This window comes from Alligator mississippiensis, chromosome 3, assembly GCF_030867095.1.
Source record: "Alligator mississippiensis isolate rAllMis1 chromosome 3, rAllMis1, whole genome shotgun sequence".
NCBI classification, from domain to species: domain Eukaryota; kingdom Metazoa; phylum Chordata; order Crocodylia; family Alligatoridae; genus Alligator; species Alligator mississippiensis.
In genome coordinates this window covers 69963076-69979595 of record NC_081826.1, presented here as the reverse complement: position 1 = coordinate 69979595, position 16520 = coordinate 69963076, and the positions used below count along the sequence as shown (strand labels likewise).

Sequence of the window (16520 nt, the reverse complement as noted above, 5' to 3'; positions counted from 1 at the left end):
CTGACACTGTGGGGCTGTGGTTTCCATGAAGACAGGCCCCAGCAGCACAGGCAGGGCATGCGGCTGGATGAGGAGCTGCCCTGGGGCAGGGCTGGGATCTTGCAGTAGTGAAAGCATGGTCTGGAGCCAGGGCAGAGATGTGATCCACTGCCTGCATGCCCCTGCCTGACACATGCTGGCAGCGGATCACAGCTCTGCCCTACTCCAGACCACGCTGTTACTGCTGCAAGATCCCAGCCCCAGAGCAGCTTCCCACCCAGCTGTGTGCCCTGCCCTGTCTCCATGGAAATCCTGGTCCTGCACTGTCATAGTGCCACTGCTCCTGGGGTCTCCACTGGAAATCAGCTGCAGCAACGTGGACAGGGGCTGCTGGGAAATGGGGTCTGCCACAGGCTGGACTTCGCCTGCCTCTGCTGTTTGCAGCCATTTAGTTCTGCTGCTTGGCCCTGCTCTATGGCAGAGGTTACTCATTTGCTTAATTACAGGCAGCCTGCTCAGCTCTGCTACAGTTGGTCTTTGATCCACTACCTGGAGCCCAGCCCTCTTAAGCTATCTCCTTTGTGCCATTTTCCTTTGGGTAAGTGGCCTGCAGCTTCTCTGTAGCTTTTGAGTTGCTCCTTTTCCCTTTCAGCTGCATATTCCTCACTACTGGCCCTTGGTCAACTGTCTCTTTTTCCCTAAAGTAATAGGGGGTTAGGAGCCCCCTATTAAACAGCCGAGTTCATACTTTCTATTTTTTGTACATTGCAAGGCACACATGGTAGTTAACGGCAAAATGATAACAGGATTTGATGATTATGATAACGATGACATGATGATAATGTTCTCTTGCAGGATGCTTTTAGCCATGGACTGAACAGGATGTATGACAAAACAAAAATATGGGACTCTTAGATTAATGGTTCCCAATTTACATTCTATAGGTTCTTCTCAAATGCTTTTAACTTCCACTTATTCTATATGTATTGGGTTGCTTTTTTGGCAGTGTTTTGTTCTTACAGAAGTTTTTGCCAGTGGTGTCTTTGTTGCCAGGTCATCTTATGAGCATCTGGTGAAAACAAAGGAGTAATTTTATGGAGAAACTGTTGTTTTGAGATTTTTACCTTACTGGAAAAAGTAGCGAGTAGCAAAAATGGATGTTTTCTCTAATATTTATACTATTTTAAACAAACAAACAAACAAACAAATACATCCCCTTCCAGAACAGTGGTTTATTGTCCTTTATTTGAGGTGTTCTTTGCTTAAAGTAACAAGTTATTCTTTAAAGCAGAGGTTCCCAACCACTGGGCCACAGCCCAGTACCGGGCTGTGAGAGGGTTGCCTGCTAGGTCATGGGACAAGACCTCTGCTCAGACCCCTGTCTGTCCGCCTGGGTGAATGGCTTCTGGGGTTAAAGCTGGGTAGTGGGGCAGCCCTGGGAGGGAAGCAGCCAGCTCCGCGCGTCCCGTCCCGCTCCTGTTGGTTCGCAACATAAAAAAGGTTGGGAACCACTGCTTTAAAGTCTTTGTATATACATCAGGGAAAACAAACACGTTCACTTTGCAGGGCTCTTATATCCTTCGCAAAATATCTTCCATCACCTGAGCATGTAACTAGAGCTGGCTCATCAGAGAACAGCAATACAATGTTGGTTAAGATTGTAGAATGACATTGAACAGGTCTGATGGTTGATTTGCCTTCTTTTATTGGTGAAAAAAGTACAGCTGACTTTTGTTCCTTTCAGTGTATAGAAGTCAAAGCCTGGCTTTGTCACCAGTGGGAGTCTTTCCATGTACTTTAGTGGGATCAGGAGTTGGCCCATATTTGATAGACAAACACTGGCAAAGAAAATCACAGTTAAACGTTATATCTCTCTGACAAGGATCAGCAAAAACCTGGTAACTGAGTGACTCATCCATATTTTATTATCAGAGCCTTTATGAAAAATTCTATAGAACTGAAACCAAAGATGTTATAGAGTACTCCAGAAACTAAGGGTGCACCGAGGGAGATTTTTGGGGCCAATACCGATTTATCTAATTTTTAGGACTGATACCAGTCCAATTTCTGATAGTGTGGAGAGTTGCCTCCAGCTGTTAAGTCTGTTGTGGTGCAAGAGGAGCGAAGGGGTGTGGGGGGAGCAGATCAGCCACCCCCCCTCACACCATGAGGGAGGGGACAGGAGCAGGGGCAGATGTTGCCTGGGTGGGCCAGGGTGCAGTATGGATCTGCAGCTTGTTGGGGGAGGGGCAGCTCCCCCCACTGTGCACCCTGGGAGGGCATGGGGGGTGGGGGGCATGTGGCCCCAGATCTGCATGGGGTGGGCGGGCTACAGCTGTGGGCTGGATCTGCGCTGGTCTCTTCTTATGGGGCGCGGGGCTCAGGGTAGAGGCTACAGAGGGGGCTGCAACCACCCCAAATTTTGCTGTAGTGCCGCCATATGCCTGGTGCAGCTCCTGCACTTCTTGGTGTGTGGGGGAGGCAGGGGTTGAGCTGGTAAGGACTGGGGTGGGGTGGGTGCAGCCCGCCTGATGAGCCATGGGTTTGTCCCACACCCTGCCCAGGCAGCATCTGCCCCTGCTCCTGTCCCCTCCCTCACCAAGGGGGGGGGGGTGGTTGATCTCCCCTCCCTCCCCCACCACTTGCCTCCCCTTCCAACACAATGGACTTACCACGTGGAGGCAGCTCTCCATGCTGCCGGGCTCTGCTCCTCACTGCCTAAGTGCTGTGCTGCAGCTGTGCACACGCACGGGCATTTATCAGCCAAATTATAGGCTCCATCTGCCCTATTTCCGAGACAGCCAACTTTCTTCATATCAGTACTGATCCAATATAGGACCAATGTATCGGTGCATCTCTACCATAAATGTATAGCATTTAATGGGAAAATGATATACTTACTTGATACTTTAAAGCTTTGTATATCAAAAATAAAATTACTAAATTCTTTAAGCACTTTTCCATAACAGCCTTCTCTCTTTTGTATATCTCATGAATGACCCCATGCTCAGGTCGAGATGTAAAGCAGCACTTAAATGAGGGAGCATCGCTGATGGAACAGCAAACTTGCTTGCATCTGATAACCTCTCTAAGGGCATGTGCACATAGTGAGGGGGGTGTGCCCCAGCCAGACTAAGCTATTCCTGAGCATGCTGCTGCGCGCACAGCCCAAAACTGGGAATACTCCAGTGGCCATTTTCAAGCACATCTGAGATCAGGGTCTTGAGAGCAGCTAAATAGGAATGCTCTGGAATGTCTTCACTATCCATTTCTTGGTGTAGAGTATGTGGGTAGTCAGGGTATGCTTGGAAACAGACTGACCTAGACACATTGCTGTGTTTGCAGTGTAAACACACCCTAAAAATAAACCTTTCCTTCCTTCCTCCCTGTTTCAGGCCAAGTCTGTGCTAGTTTCATGAGGGTAGTTGTATTGGCTATGAATGTAAAGGAAAAGAAAAGTCAGATCCCATTGGCGAAGTAGCTGTGCCAGCAAATCCTTTGGTGTGGGTACCATTATGCCAAAAGAAGATTGCTTTTGTCAGCATAGCTGATCTAGTTCAGGGAGCCGGTGGCCACCCTAGCAGAAAATCTCCTTTTGTCAGCATCTACTCAGTCTACCCTAAGGAGCTACGTTGGTGTATCTATGGCAGCTCAGGATTTGTGGTGTACAAAAGTCCTGTGTGCTGCATCATGTGAGCTGTAACATTTTAAACAATTATTTCAACATAATTTTTTGAAGGATCTCAACTTTCCTGTTTTCTGAGAGACCACTTCTCTCTTCACAGGCTATGTTGAGTGGCTTGTGTGTCAGGTTAGACTTTGAATATAATGAATTTGCTTTGGGGATCCTGTGCAATAGTTGTGACACGATGGGGTGGTGTGGTGGTGTCAAGTTGTTTGGTTTGTGGACAAGTATGCTCATTACAAAGCTAAGATGTGTCTAGGCTTTCTTGTTCATTCTCAAGTATTGCAGTAATTGGGTGTTGTAAATGTATAGGTTGTTGTGGTAAAATCGTTATTGTTTGAGAGGAGGCATGCTTTTTGTTTTCAGGAAGACTGATGTGTGATACTCCATTTCTTAAAGACTTTCACATCCTTTCTTTAGACAAAGCTTAACATTAGTGCAGCTATTTTAAACCCTGCATACATATTTCAGATAACACAAAGGAGATCACATAATTTTGATCATTCCTTGAGAACTAGGATAGAATTTGAATCTCGATCCTGAATTTCCTGCTGAAGACCTATTTAGATCTTTATAGGTTTAGTTTTTTTTAAAAGCATCTTAAGAAAAAAAATAAAATGTTTAAATAAAAACATTCTAATTTAAATAAAATCCAGTTTTTTAATTTAAAAAAATAGTTGATTTTTCTCCATCCTGGGATTTTCCCTCTAGGATAAAAGATTTAAATTATACATGATTACTTGTGCAGAATAAATAATTTAAAAACATGTTTATTTTTGTCATAAGCTTGGACTCATTTTCAGAATTCTATATATGAATAATTAGTCAATGACACCTCCATATTTATTTAATTAATATTTTCTTTTAGTCTTTTTCTGGACTATTGCCATGGAATATGGGAACATTTTAAAGACAGTTGAACAGATCAAAGTTGAGTGAGATAATTTTGAACGTCAGCATAGAGCCAGGACAAAGATGTTGATCACAACTTCTTCACAAGTTAATTCAAACTGTAAAATGTTGTAACATAGAGAAGAGGTGTATTTGGTAGCTGTGTTGGTCTGAGACAAAAAGAAATGCAGAACTCTAGAACTCTTGGCTCAAAGATGATACCTTTTATTAAACCAACTAAGAAATTGCAAAAAAAAATAAAAAAATTCAGCAAGCTTTTCTACCTGCGGGGACTATTTACCAGCTTTACTTTTCCCTGAGCCTGAGGAAGGGCGCATATGCCGAAAGCTTGCAGAAAGAGATATTTTTTTATAATTTCTTAGTTGGCCAAATAAAAGGCATCATCTCTGAACCAAGAGTTGTAGAGTTTTGCATTCCATAATATAGAGAAAGTGTTTTACATAGTTTCTTCCTCGTATATATTAAGTTTCATTCTGAATTACCCTTTATTGTAGGAGTTGTAATTAAGACAGATCATATGCAAAATATGGGCTTGTTTTGAAAAGGCGAACTTCCAGGTGTTTTAATAAAGACCTTTTAAGGGAAAAGTTTAAAGTCCTGTGCTACTTAAGGTGGCATATTTCTTAGAGCAACAAATCAACAGAAGAAAGCTAATGCAGCTTGTTGGTATTATTTTTAAATTTCTCTTTGGACTTTTATGTATTTTTTTTAACGTAAAATGTGTGTTGAATTTGTGAAAGCTTTCAATGTCAGTGGACATTGAATTTGTGGAACCTTTGTTGCTTCCAGAGTGCCCTGTTGAAGTCACTCCAGAAACATCTCATTAGTATTAGTACTTTGTACAATGTAGTTTTCAACTTCAAGAGAAGTTTGAACATGTGTGAAGACTCATCTCAGTTATGAGACCTCAAGACGGTAGCTGTTGGACAAAAATACCTACTTAAGTAGATAATTTTTATTTGATGCTGGGTTTTGAGGCGGGAATAACTCACTTTTCTCAATTAGTGAACATAATTCTAGGTGGTAAATAGATTGCTTTTATTTCTATTCCCTTCCAAAAAAGGCTGGGTTATAAGCCCTGAACATATAACAAATTCTTTATATCCTGGTTGGTTTGTGTATATTTGATTTTTAAATCTGTTGAACAGAGTACTGCAACAAATTTGGAATTAGTGACATGCAGTTTTTTGTTGTTGAGGGAAGCTGCAGGTTGGGAAATGGAAATTCACTCTTTTTTTGTATTGGGGATGACTAGCCGACACAAAGATTAGCTATATCATACATTTGTTTTCAAACAGCTTATGACCTCCTGGGTACAAGGAAGTTGTGATCCAGCTGTAGCAGCATAAAATTGGCAAAGGAAATAAGCAAGGGTTTTCAGCAGATTTCTGTATTGGCAGCAAAATATTCTCAGCTCACGTGATTTCTTATACTTCTCAGCAAGTTGTAAAGCCATGCAGTTCTTGTGCCAAAAAGTATCTTGTGTATTATACTGAAGTGCAAAATAAGCATATATTGTATTTTTTAAACAACTTTTGAATTTTTTTTCTATTCTGAACTGAATTTTACATTTATGTTTCTGAAGATCATCAAAATTGACTTAAATTAGGTATTGTTCACATAGGCCTTGTTTAAAATTCCCTGGTCAATTGCATTTGTCACTGTGCCTCACTCCTGACCTTTGCTGCTTCTAAGAAATATTCATTAACTTGGGAAAAAGTGCTGTTTGTTACATGTGTGTGCAATAATTTTTGGCCCACTTTACAAGTAATTGTGCATACTCGATAGACATCTGAGGTATATTTTATGGTTGCCTGAGGTCTGCATATTTGTATAGTATAAGGTGCTACTTCAAAAAAACCCCAAAACCCTATTTTAAAGTTTCATTTAAGATATTTACTGTAACTCACGATGTATAGGTTGACACAGTGTATAGGTTGATCCCTGGCTTTCCGATCTGAAAGGTAAAGATTTTCATAGGTATGGTGTACAAGTTGGGGCAGGACTTGGTACTCGATATGCTGTGGCCCCATTCCCTGCTCATGGCGCTGCTCACGGGGGATTGTGTTGCATCAACTGAGCACCGAGCCCGCCTCTATCCCTGTCCCGTGCAAATGGCACTGAGCCCAGCGCTGCTTGCAGGGGTTGGGGACAAGCTGGGCTCAGTGCATGGCTGGCATGGCTCCATCCCCTGCAGCGGCGCTGCCGGTGTCACTCTTGGGATGGGGCTGCACCAGCCGAGTGCCAAGCCTGGATGAGCCCAGCTCTGTCCCCAATTTTATTTTGATGTGGCATGGCGTATAAATTGAGTTTGAGTTTTAAGATACAAAAATTGGGCTTCAAATCCTGACTTTTAGTGTGTGAAATATGGTAAATAAAAGTTTAAAAATGGATGAGATGGAGTATACATTTCTCTACCATCTTTAATCTATTTGTGGTTAATGTATTTTAAAGCTAATACTAAAAATACATATTTTTCCATCTCTTGATGAAATCTGACTCTTGTAGAGACGTATCTTTTTCGCATTTAATCCCTGTGCAGTTTTGATCAATTATCACAGCAGGCAAAATGAGAATCAAATTGTAAAGTGGCTTTGAAAAATAAATTAATTCAACCTGCAGTTCAAATTTCTATTTGAATGAAATATTATTTATATTCATATGCTCATAAAACAAACCTAGGCAAGGGGGGAGCAGGTAGAAGGTGTTTTAATTTTATTTGTGAATGTCTGTTTTGAAATGCTTTGGTGTGAGGTAAATACTATAATATGTTGTGATTCCAAAAGGAAGCATTATAATGCGTAGCTTTTTTTTTTTAAGCTGAAAAAAAAAAAAAATCTAGGTCAAGAGATTTTCAGTCTTATTAATAACTTAAGGCTCTATTCAACAGAAATTATCCCCTGCAGCTGCAAAGCCTCCTGAAACAAGAGCCATTGTTGTGGGGGGGTGACAGAAAAAAAATTCCACTGTTCTGAAACGTTGGCAGTAACTTCTTTATTTCTGTAACACTCTGAAATGTTCCCTTTGCAATCTTGGTAATCTCCTTAAACATTACTTATGTACATTCTCCCATTATGCTTTGTTGTCAAAATTGGAATTGTTCTGTATACTTTTGCACATAGGTCGCTACCCTATTTTAATTCGAAAAGTTGTTTTTCCCCAAAAAGTTGTTTTTTCCCATTAGTGACTTTTTAACAGTCATATCATTTGGTGATTCTCTTCACTTTGTGGCACTTCTTTCCCCCCCCCCCCCTATACTCTGTGCTCTCTTGTCAACATCTATCATGATGCATCGGTGGCCAGGATGGATAAAAATCAATAATTTTTATAATATTTTTTTTTTTAATTTCATGGTTTGTTTTTTACTTTGTTTTTTCCTAAAAGCATCTTAACACCCCCCCCCCCCATATAACGATAATTTAAATTTAAGATGCATTAAAGCTGAAAGATATTGTGGAATAGGGATTATAACTTCTAACTGTATACTATTTACATGAATATATCGTTTTAACCTTTTTAGAAAAGTTTTATAAATAGGTCACAATAGGCCACAGACTATATTAGGGGCCCAATATAATGTGGTTCCCAGAGGCTTCTCTACAGATTTAGTAAAGATTAAAGAAAACCACTCTACCTGACGGAACTTGGTGCTCAGTCTAAAAGATACCATTAAGCATCTCTGTGATGCCTAGTTTCAGTTCTCAAACTGCGGATTTGTCTCTCCAGAGTTAACATCCTTGTTAACAGCAGTACATGGAGATGAGAAATAATGGACCTGATTACCTACACATCAGCTCTATTGTATCTCTGCAAGTTTGCATACACAGAGTCAAGCCCTTGCTTGGTGCCCTGCTGCAAATTGCTTCTCATGATATTGATTATATAGGCATTCACATTTAGATTTGGAACGGAGGGACAGCTGTTTAATTTGAGATGGCTGTGTGTGAAAACAAGGTGGTTGAGACTCTTGTTTGTATACTTCTGTAAACGGTGCAACCCGATAGAGGGCTGCTCAGTTACCCAGAGGGCTGCCTAATTCTACTGCTTCTTCAATCCAACAGATTCCTGTGCCACCCACATACAGGTTTTCAACCACAGCACCCAGTACATGCAAATCTGTTGCTTCAGTGCTCACTATCAATACAGGACTGTAGGAGGATAAGGGCAAAATGTCAAAACAGCGTCAAAATAGCATCACTGTTTTGACCAAATGAAACAGAACAGCAGTTTCGAATCGGAACGCTGTTCCGTCGAAACAGAACAGTGACATTTCGCACAGCCCTACTGGATATGGCCTTTGGGCTGTATTTTGCCCACTCTTGGCTTAGGGAATGTGAAATTAGCTTCTTTTAGAGTAGTCATTTCAAAGAAGGTTGTCAAGAAGCTAGGACAGGTTTTAGGTCCACTGTTGTCAATAAACTAAACATTTTTGCGTCCCTAAGGGTGAAAATGGCTGGCATAAGATTATGACTTAGAGTGGTATGGTGTGAGAATTGGTGCTTCTGCATCAACATCAGTAAAAACACAGTTAACATAAAAGGTAAGTTCTAAGAATATTTGAACTATAACATTTTGCAGGTACCAAAAGAGGACAGATTCCCTGTTCTGGGCCATTTCAGTGTTTGTGTTGAATCAGACCATTTAATCTCTTCAACTATTATTAGTAAACACGGCACTGAAGAGTTCATCAGCAACGGCCCTTCAACCTTGAGGAAATGTGATATTCTCATTGCAAATACTATCTTCTGATTGCCGAGTAAGAGCAAATCTTTCTGCATGTTACCACTGTTTTAAAAACTGGCATCAGATTAATGGTTCTTTTGGCTGACAATGATTTAATCAATTTTGTCATGATCACCAGGTCCTTGAAGAAGAGCTGAGTGCTGAATAGACCAACATTTCATCTGCTTAAAGTTTGACATGTAAAACTATGCAGAAGTCCTCTAGCCAAGAGGTGCCTGAAGAATTCTAGAAATGTGGACTGTCCGCTTTAAAAACCTGATGAACAAGGAATCCACTATTGGTGATGAGGCTATTGATTAACTACCTCAATGTGCAATCTTTGACAGTTTTGGCACTGAACCTACTGTCTTAAAGACTGGAAAACATGATAGGGTTGCTTTTGAATGGCAGGGCATCTGGGTCTGGAGCCCCATTTCCCAGTGTCAAAGCTTTTTCAGGTGCTGAGGAATAAAAGACTAACCTGTCAAAATACAAAGATGCTTCTATTGTTTGTATGCAAGAAGATAAATTTCATATGTGGAAATCATAAGGGAATCTTCTTAATGGTTGCTGGCAAGATCTTTGCAAGACCTGTACTGAGCTACATCAGCTGCCATATAGTTGAGAAAATTTTGCCAGTTAGCCCAGTGTGGTTTCCAAGAAGGGAGAACAACAACAGATGTGATCTCTGCATGGCAAATAAGCTAAATGTACAGAGCAGAATATTGACCTCTGCTGTGTCTTTTGCCCTCTGAAAGGGCTTTGACACCATCAACAGAGAAGGTATATGGAAGCTTTGGAGAGAGGCTGTCCTCACAAATTGGTTTGTAATGGGTAGAAAACAATGAGAGAACGGTGGTAAAAGTGATGATACATGGGAATATCTCCAGTTCGTTTCCAGTAAGAAACTGTAGCTGTGACTTCACACTCATGGTACTTAGTGCCTAATTTGGTGCCCTGCTGCATACTGCTCATAATATTGACTATGTAAGCATTTACATTTAGATTTGGAATGGAGGGACAGGCTGTTTAATTTGAGACAGCTGTGTGTGAAAACAAGGGTGGTTGAGACTTTGTCTGTAAACTTCTGTTTGTTGATAGCAGTGCCTTGCTTTTTGATTTGCAGGAAGATATGCAGGTTGTAGCAGATCACTTTGCAACAGCATACTTTTGTTCTGGATTCACTCTTAGTCTTGAAAAATATAAGCAATGCAGAGCTCAACTGTCTAAAACAAAAGTTTTGGCACTTGGCTCAGCCACTCCAATCTGTGACTATGTTCTAGGCAAAAATGAGATTTACCTGCCACCAAAGAACCCATCACTGAATATGAGAGCACACATCATTTTCTTTGAAATACCTCTTCTGCTGAGATATGCTACATCTATACTAGGGGCTGTGCTGAGAACTCTTCCATTATAGATATAACTCTCGTTCTCAAGTAGTTTTCACCCTTGCCCCCTTTATCGCTTTCCTTACTATGTGAATGGGACTCTTGAGAGAGGGAGCATTTGATCTACAGCTAACATTTGATCTCTTTAGGGTAGAGATGGGATTGTTTTATGAGACAGAATTAGATCAGTAGAATTAGTATTTTTACTGTTTTAAAACTTTTCCTTTCTAGAAGTGATTCAGTCCTAACTGATAAATCTCAGTAGAAAGATTAGCTATTTTCAGTCTCTAATGGATCATGTTCAAAAAAAATTTTTTTTTTGGTGGGGGGGACACACTGGGAACTGTAGGAAACTTATTCCCACTCAGAATAAATATCATTTTATTGCTAAACAAATCTTGAATAAGATCTGAAATTTGTTTTTTGTCAATATTCCCTCAAAAAGAAAAAGCAACAGAGAAACTGTTCAAGCAATGTCTATTCAGAACCCAGATCTTGAATTTACCATGTTTATCATTTCTGCTCCTAAATGTCTTGTTTGAGGTTTGCTTTACTTCCTGCCCCTTCTTTGCCAGCCTGCCTGTGCTAGGTTGCCTGTTTGTCCACTTTCATGGATTTCTCCATGTATTCTTCTGTGTAACCTCCTATGTTTCATCTGATCTTCCTAAACTCAAGGCTTGCACTTAGTGTTAAGCTCCTCTGGAAGGCCCACTTCTGAAGGGAAAAAGCATATAGTATTTCTCATTTTTTCCATAACTTCTGTCTGCATGGTTGGTTGGTTGTTTTGAGCTTCTCAGAACAAAGGCTTACTTTATTTATTTATGTTGTCTGGAAAGTATTTTGCTTGTAAAAAGAATTACCATAAACATATAATAATGTATTTTCCTGATTTTTCTGTGCACCCTGGATGCCAGCTGAAAAAGTTTTCTTGTACAAAAGCTTTTCCCTGATGTGGTATCAAAAGCATTCATTTGTTGCTTAGGATTTACAAAACCAGAAGTTGTGTTTTGAAGATGTGTAATATACAATTGTCTTCTGGCTTTTGGAAGTGGAGGCAAGAAGGAAATGGGATATAGTTCAGGGACAGCAAGCAAATCTGAAATTCAGTCCCTTTCAAAAAAAATAGTTAAAATAAGTTCCCTGCGTCTGCCATGAATCTCTTGGCAGTAATTGTATGACTCTCCACAAAGTTCAGTCCAGTGAATAAAGGAAACCAAAAGACTAGAAAAATATTTTTCTTGGCTCTTTTGGTTACTATAAGAATAGGTTAATTCAAAACAAAACAAAACTGTGGTTATCAAGTTTATAGTGTCCCTTTATGTGAAATCCATTAGAAATAGCGAGGGTAATTAATCATTGGAACAAGTTACCAAGGGTTGAGGTGGATTTCCTTTGCTGAAATTTGTAAATCAGGGTAGATAGTATTCTAAGCTCTTGTTCTGCTATAGTAATTGGGTTTGAAGCATGAATGAATGCAGGGAAGACCTATGGCTTGTTTTGTTGTATATTGGAACACGCTGTCTCACAGCCTCTTCTGTCTTTCGAACCTATGAATGAAGTAATCTCTAGCTCTGTATTTAATATTGATTGTGGGATTTTGTTGTTGGGGGTAGGCGAGAGAGGAGTTAAATGAAAATTTACATACCCCTCCATGCAAGCTGAACATTTAGATGTATATATGTGTGTGTGCACCCTTTGCTAAGGTTGTTTAAATTTTACTTGTCCGGTTTTCCTCAACTTGTTTCCATGTGAATTTTATGGATGTGTAGGAAGAGGGTGGAAGAATTTTCCCATCTGCTGTGATAGAAGTTATCTGTGATAGAAGTATTTTTGTAAAACTTAGAATTAAGGCCACCTTCTCAAAGATGCGATTTATCATTTTTTATCCCTTTTAAATTAAGATTTTTTTAACACATAGGGCTGCAGATTAGACATTTAAAGGATACTATAGAGAGCGCCCTAAACAGACTGCAATAATTAGTCTATACGACTAATATAACTGCATCTCTTGTTTGCCTAAATGTTGTAAATGTGGAAAAAAACTTCTTAAGTCAGTCAGCTGATACCCATATGGGACTAAATTGTAACAGCCTAAATAAATGACTATTCACTGAATGTTAAAGTAATGTCAACATGAAGAAATCTTAGGTCAAACATTTTACATGCTTTTAAAATAATTTTAGCCTTCAGTGTTAAAAAGTTAAATTTATGTAATCACATTATTTGGATATAGCCCATTGCTGAGAAATTATAAAAACTAAAAAGACTGACTTGAATACTAAATAATATCACAAACTATTGTGCTTTTATAGTTTGAAAGTGTTTTCTCACAATGTCAACCAAGATGGATTTAAATCTCTGGTGTGTTGTAGAATTTTTGTATCCAACTTTCCCCCTCCTTCCCCCTCCAGCCTTTTTTCTAAAAACTTTTTGAAACTTAATGATCACAATTTTATTTCTCCTATTGCATTCCTTCGTTACCACCCCCCCCACCACACATACTGTATATATTATAAAATATGTCGTAGTGTCTAAGCATAGCTTTCTACACTTACTGACAGATTCTAGCTTAGCTTTTACAGTTGATATAAAAAGTAACATCATTTCATGGTTACTTTACCCTTCAAATGTCAGTGCAGCATAGACTCACCATCCAGTCACAAATGGGATGGATTTAAATCTGTCCTAAATGACAGTCCTTGCAGTCTTGATGACTTCAGTAGAATTATGAGGAAGTCTCCACATATCAGTGTGATGCAAGTAAAAACAAATGTATCATTTGAACGTTATGAAAAAAATAGCAAAGGAAAAATAACATTACAACGTAAATAAATGCAACACTCTCAGGGCATCTATACATATGCAGCGAGGCTGCTCCAATGTGTTGTAATTGCATTGGAGCAGACTCAATTAATTGATTAATTGAGTCTGCTGGAGCATGGTAATTACCACGCTCCAGCAGAGTCCAGTGTCTTGTGCATCAGTGTCCGTGCACTGAAAAAAAGCAGTTGGGGCACTTTAACTTAAGCTCATTAAATAAGTACATGAGATGCTCTGAGCACTTTAATTAAAACAGCTCTCGGACCCACTCTAAATAAAGCAGCACCCCTCACTCCCAGAGCACGTGTATTAAACATCCTAATTGATGCTGCCTTTACTCCACTTTTCACTGCATTTCTTCATCTTTAAGTATATTTTATTGTCTCGATGTCTGTATATGTAGAAAAACTTTCTTAAGATAGTTGTAATAATTGAGCATTTTCTGCATAGCTTCCTATGTGGAGTTCATTCCTTAAAGTTAATAAATTGGCTAAGTGTAGTCCTTTAACAAATTTTGAGGAACTTTCAAACCAGAGTTTTGAGAGAGGGTTCACTTAATGGTTAGGTGTAAGTATTTATCACTATATAAGTCATGCCTGTATTACAATTTTGAATGTATACAGAAGCGGAGAAATAACTAACATGCCAAATGTTATCTTCCTTTAAGGAAGACTGTGCTCCACATGATACCATTAGGTTTGCTTTATTTCCCTTTTTGTTGCTGCTACTATTGATAGCACAGAACTTAAATAACACATTTTTCATCAGGAGTCTGAACACAGGGTTTGTCTATACTTAATCTACCTATGGTAGCAGTAGTTTTGGTTCCAGAGAGCAGCTGCAAGAGCATGGCCATGCCTCTGTGCTTCTGGTGGCTTCAAGAGTGTAGGTAGGATACCAGCCCTAAATGCCATCTTAGAGGAGGTTCCATAATACACTCCCCTTCTAACCCTCTCCCCCAAAATCTTTGCCACGACAGGAAAAGCCCCATGCTGCGTTGCTCAAGGAACCAGGCAGGTACAGCCCGTCACCCAGAAACGTATGATGGGACAGGGCGATGGACCAGTGAAATGGAGTCCCCTGGGGAGTTTTTGTCACAGCAGGTACAGTCCTGTGCCCATAATGCATCTGGGAGTGAATGGGGTACCAGGGGCATCTTTGGGGACCCTGTGGGGCTAGCATGCAGGGAGCCTGTCCCCCAGCAGCAGCCTGAGCCCACATTGCTACAGCAGCAGCTGTAGGAGTAGCAGTTGCTGCTTGAGTACAGATAGTAGGGAGGGGTAGGACCCCATCCCGCTTTTCTCCCCCCTTAGTCGTCTGCTTGGGGCGGGAGTGGTGTGGGTGCTAATGCGCGTGGTTGACAGCCCTGTTAGTGAATCTGCAAATTCTGCTAAATACCTTTGTACAGGACATGAAAAAAGAAAAGGAAGTGGTCTACATAATCCCTTCCCCTCACCTGGCCAGTGAAGAAGCTTGATATATGTCTTGAGTGGCTTTTGTAGTGCATGAAGCACATCCTGGAAGGGTCCCAGTTGCAGAACAAACCATGGGAACCAGTAAAAGGCTCAGGAGTAGGGTGACCACCTATTTAAAAAAGAAATGTGGGACACATGACCACTTTACCCTCCCCACCTGTTACCCTGTGGGGTCAGGCCAACGCTCAGGATCTCAGTATCGTGGTTTTAGACAGGAGGGTGTGGTGTACAACTATGTGCGCGCGCGCACACACACACTCTCTCTCTCTCTCTCTCTCTCTCTCTCTCTCTCTCTGTGTCTCAAGGTGCATACAGCCCCACCAGGCGTGCGCTCACACACTACCAACTTGGCACATACACATCCCAGATTACCAGCCTGGGCACATGCACACCTATTACCAATTCAAGCACCTATACACTATACACATCAAAAGTTAGACAAAAATCGATTGTCAATACCCGCACACTCAGTACACATACATGGATCACTAATTTGTGTGTGTGTGTGTGTGTGTATGTATTCATCAGTTCACACACAAACCACCCACCCACACATATACACAGGAGAGTTCCTAACTTGGATGGTACGGTATGTATGTGCATGTTTGGGGTACTTGGGATACCTGGGGGAAGGTTAAGGTGAGAGAGAGTGTAAGGAGTGAAAGATGCTGGAACTGGTTTTAGAACTGGTAGACTAGAGAGAAGCTGGCTGAGGAACTGAGGCTTGGAGTCACTCAAGGTCAAGTGGCCCCGGGTCACTCGGGGTCACCTGGTGCCGGGGCGGAAGCAAGGGAAAAAGCCTGGTGGCAAGGAGGAAACAGCCAGGAGACAGAAGCAGGAAGCTGGGAGATTAGGGGAAAAGGCAGTGGGGACAAGGCAGTAGCAGTGGCAGAGACCCGGAGAAAAGGCAATAGCAGTGGCAGAGATCCGGAGAAAAGGCAGTGGGAATGAGACAATGGCAAAGAAACAGGAGTTTGCAGGCAGAGAGGAGCTCAGGATGGCTGGAGCCACAGGAGCATGGGACAGGTGTTGAAGGTGGAGGTGAGCCAGAAGCAGGAGAGGGAGAAATGAGACAGAAGTTAGAGGGGTGAGGAGCAGAGATTGGAGCAGGGCCAGAACCGTAGTAAAGCAAAACTCAACTCATGGTTCCAAATAACAGTTTTTATTAAATGAACACTGTACTGTAGAGCTTGGTTCCTACACACGCTCACACAAGCACTCCCACACACACTCGCACAATGGTAGCAGGAGAAAGAGACTCAATGGAAGGGTTGGAGTCCAGGTAGGGAAGAGAAACGGAGTCCAAGTCCTTGGTTGAAGAGAGGATGTGGGTGATAGCTACCTATCCAGGCTGGAAGGAGGTCTTTGTCCAGAGGGGATTGCTGGCAGGGCCTCTGGGTGGGGGTGTGGTGTGGTGTGGTGCTGGTGGGTTGCCTCATCTTTTGTTTATTGAATGCTGAGGGTGGTTCCAATGGCTGGGTCATTGGTACGGGTATTGTTTTTGATGGTGGGGTGATTTAGTAGGGGGTCCTGCTA

At 41.2% G+C, this 16520-nt stretch overlaps 1 protein-coding gene across 10 annotated transcripts in view; it reads left to right on the top strand.

Moving 5' to 3' along the window:
- The window catches only part of FAM110B (family with sequence similarity 110 member B), a 301139-nt gene that overhangs the window by 29191 nt on the left and 255428 nt on the right, over positions 1–16520 (top strand). The window contains exon 2 of one of the 10 annotated variants that reach the window (XM_059724064.1): positions 14489–14612. The exons of the other annotated variants lie outside the window; for them this stretch is intronic. The gene's annotated coding sequence lies outside the window, so the exon portion shown is untranslated. The remainder of the gene's footprint in view (positions 1–14488; positions 14613–16520) is intronic. 10 annotated transcript variants of the gene reach the window in all.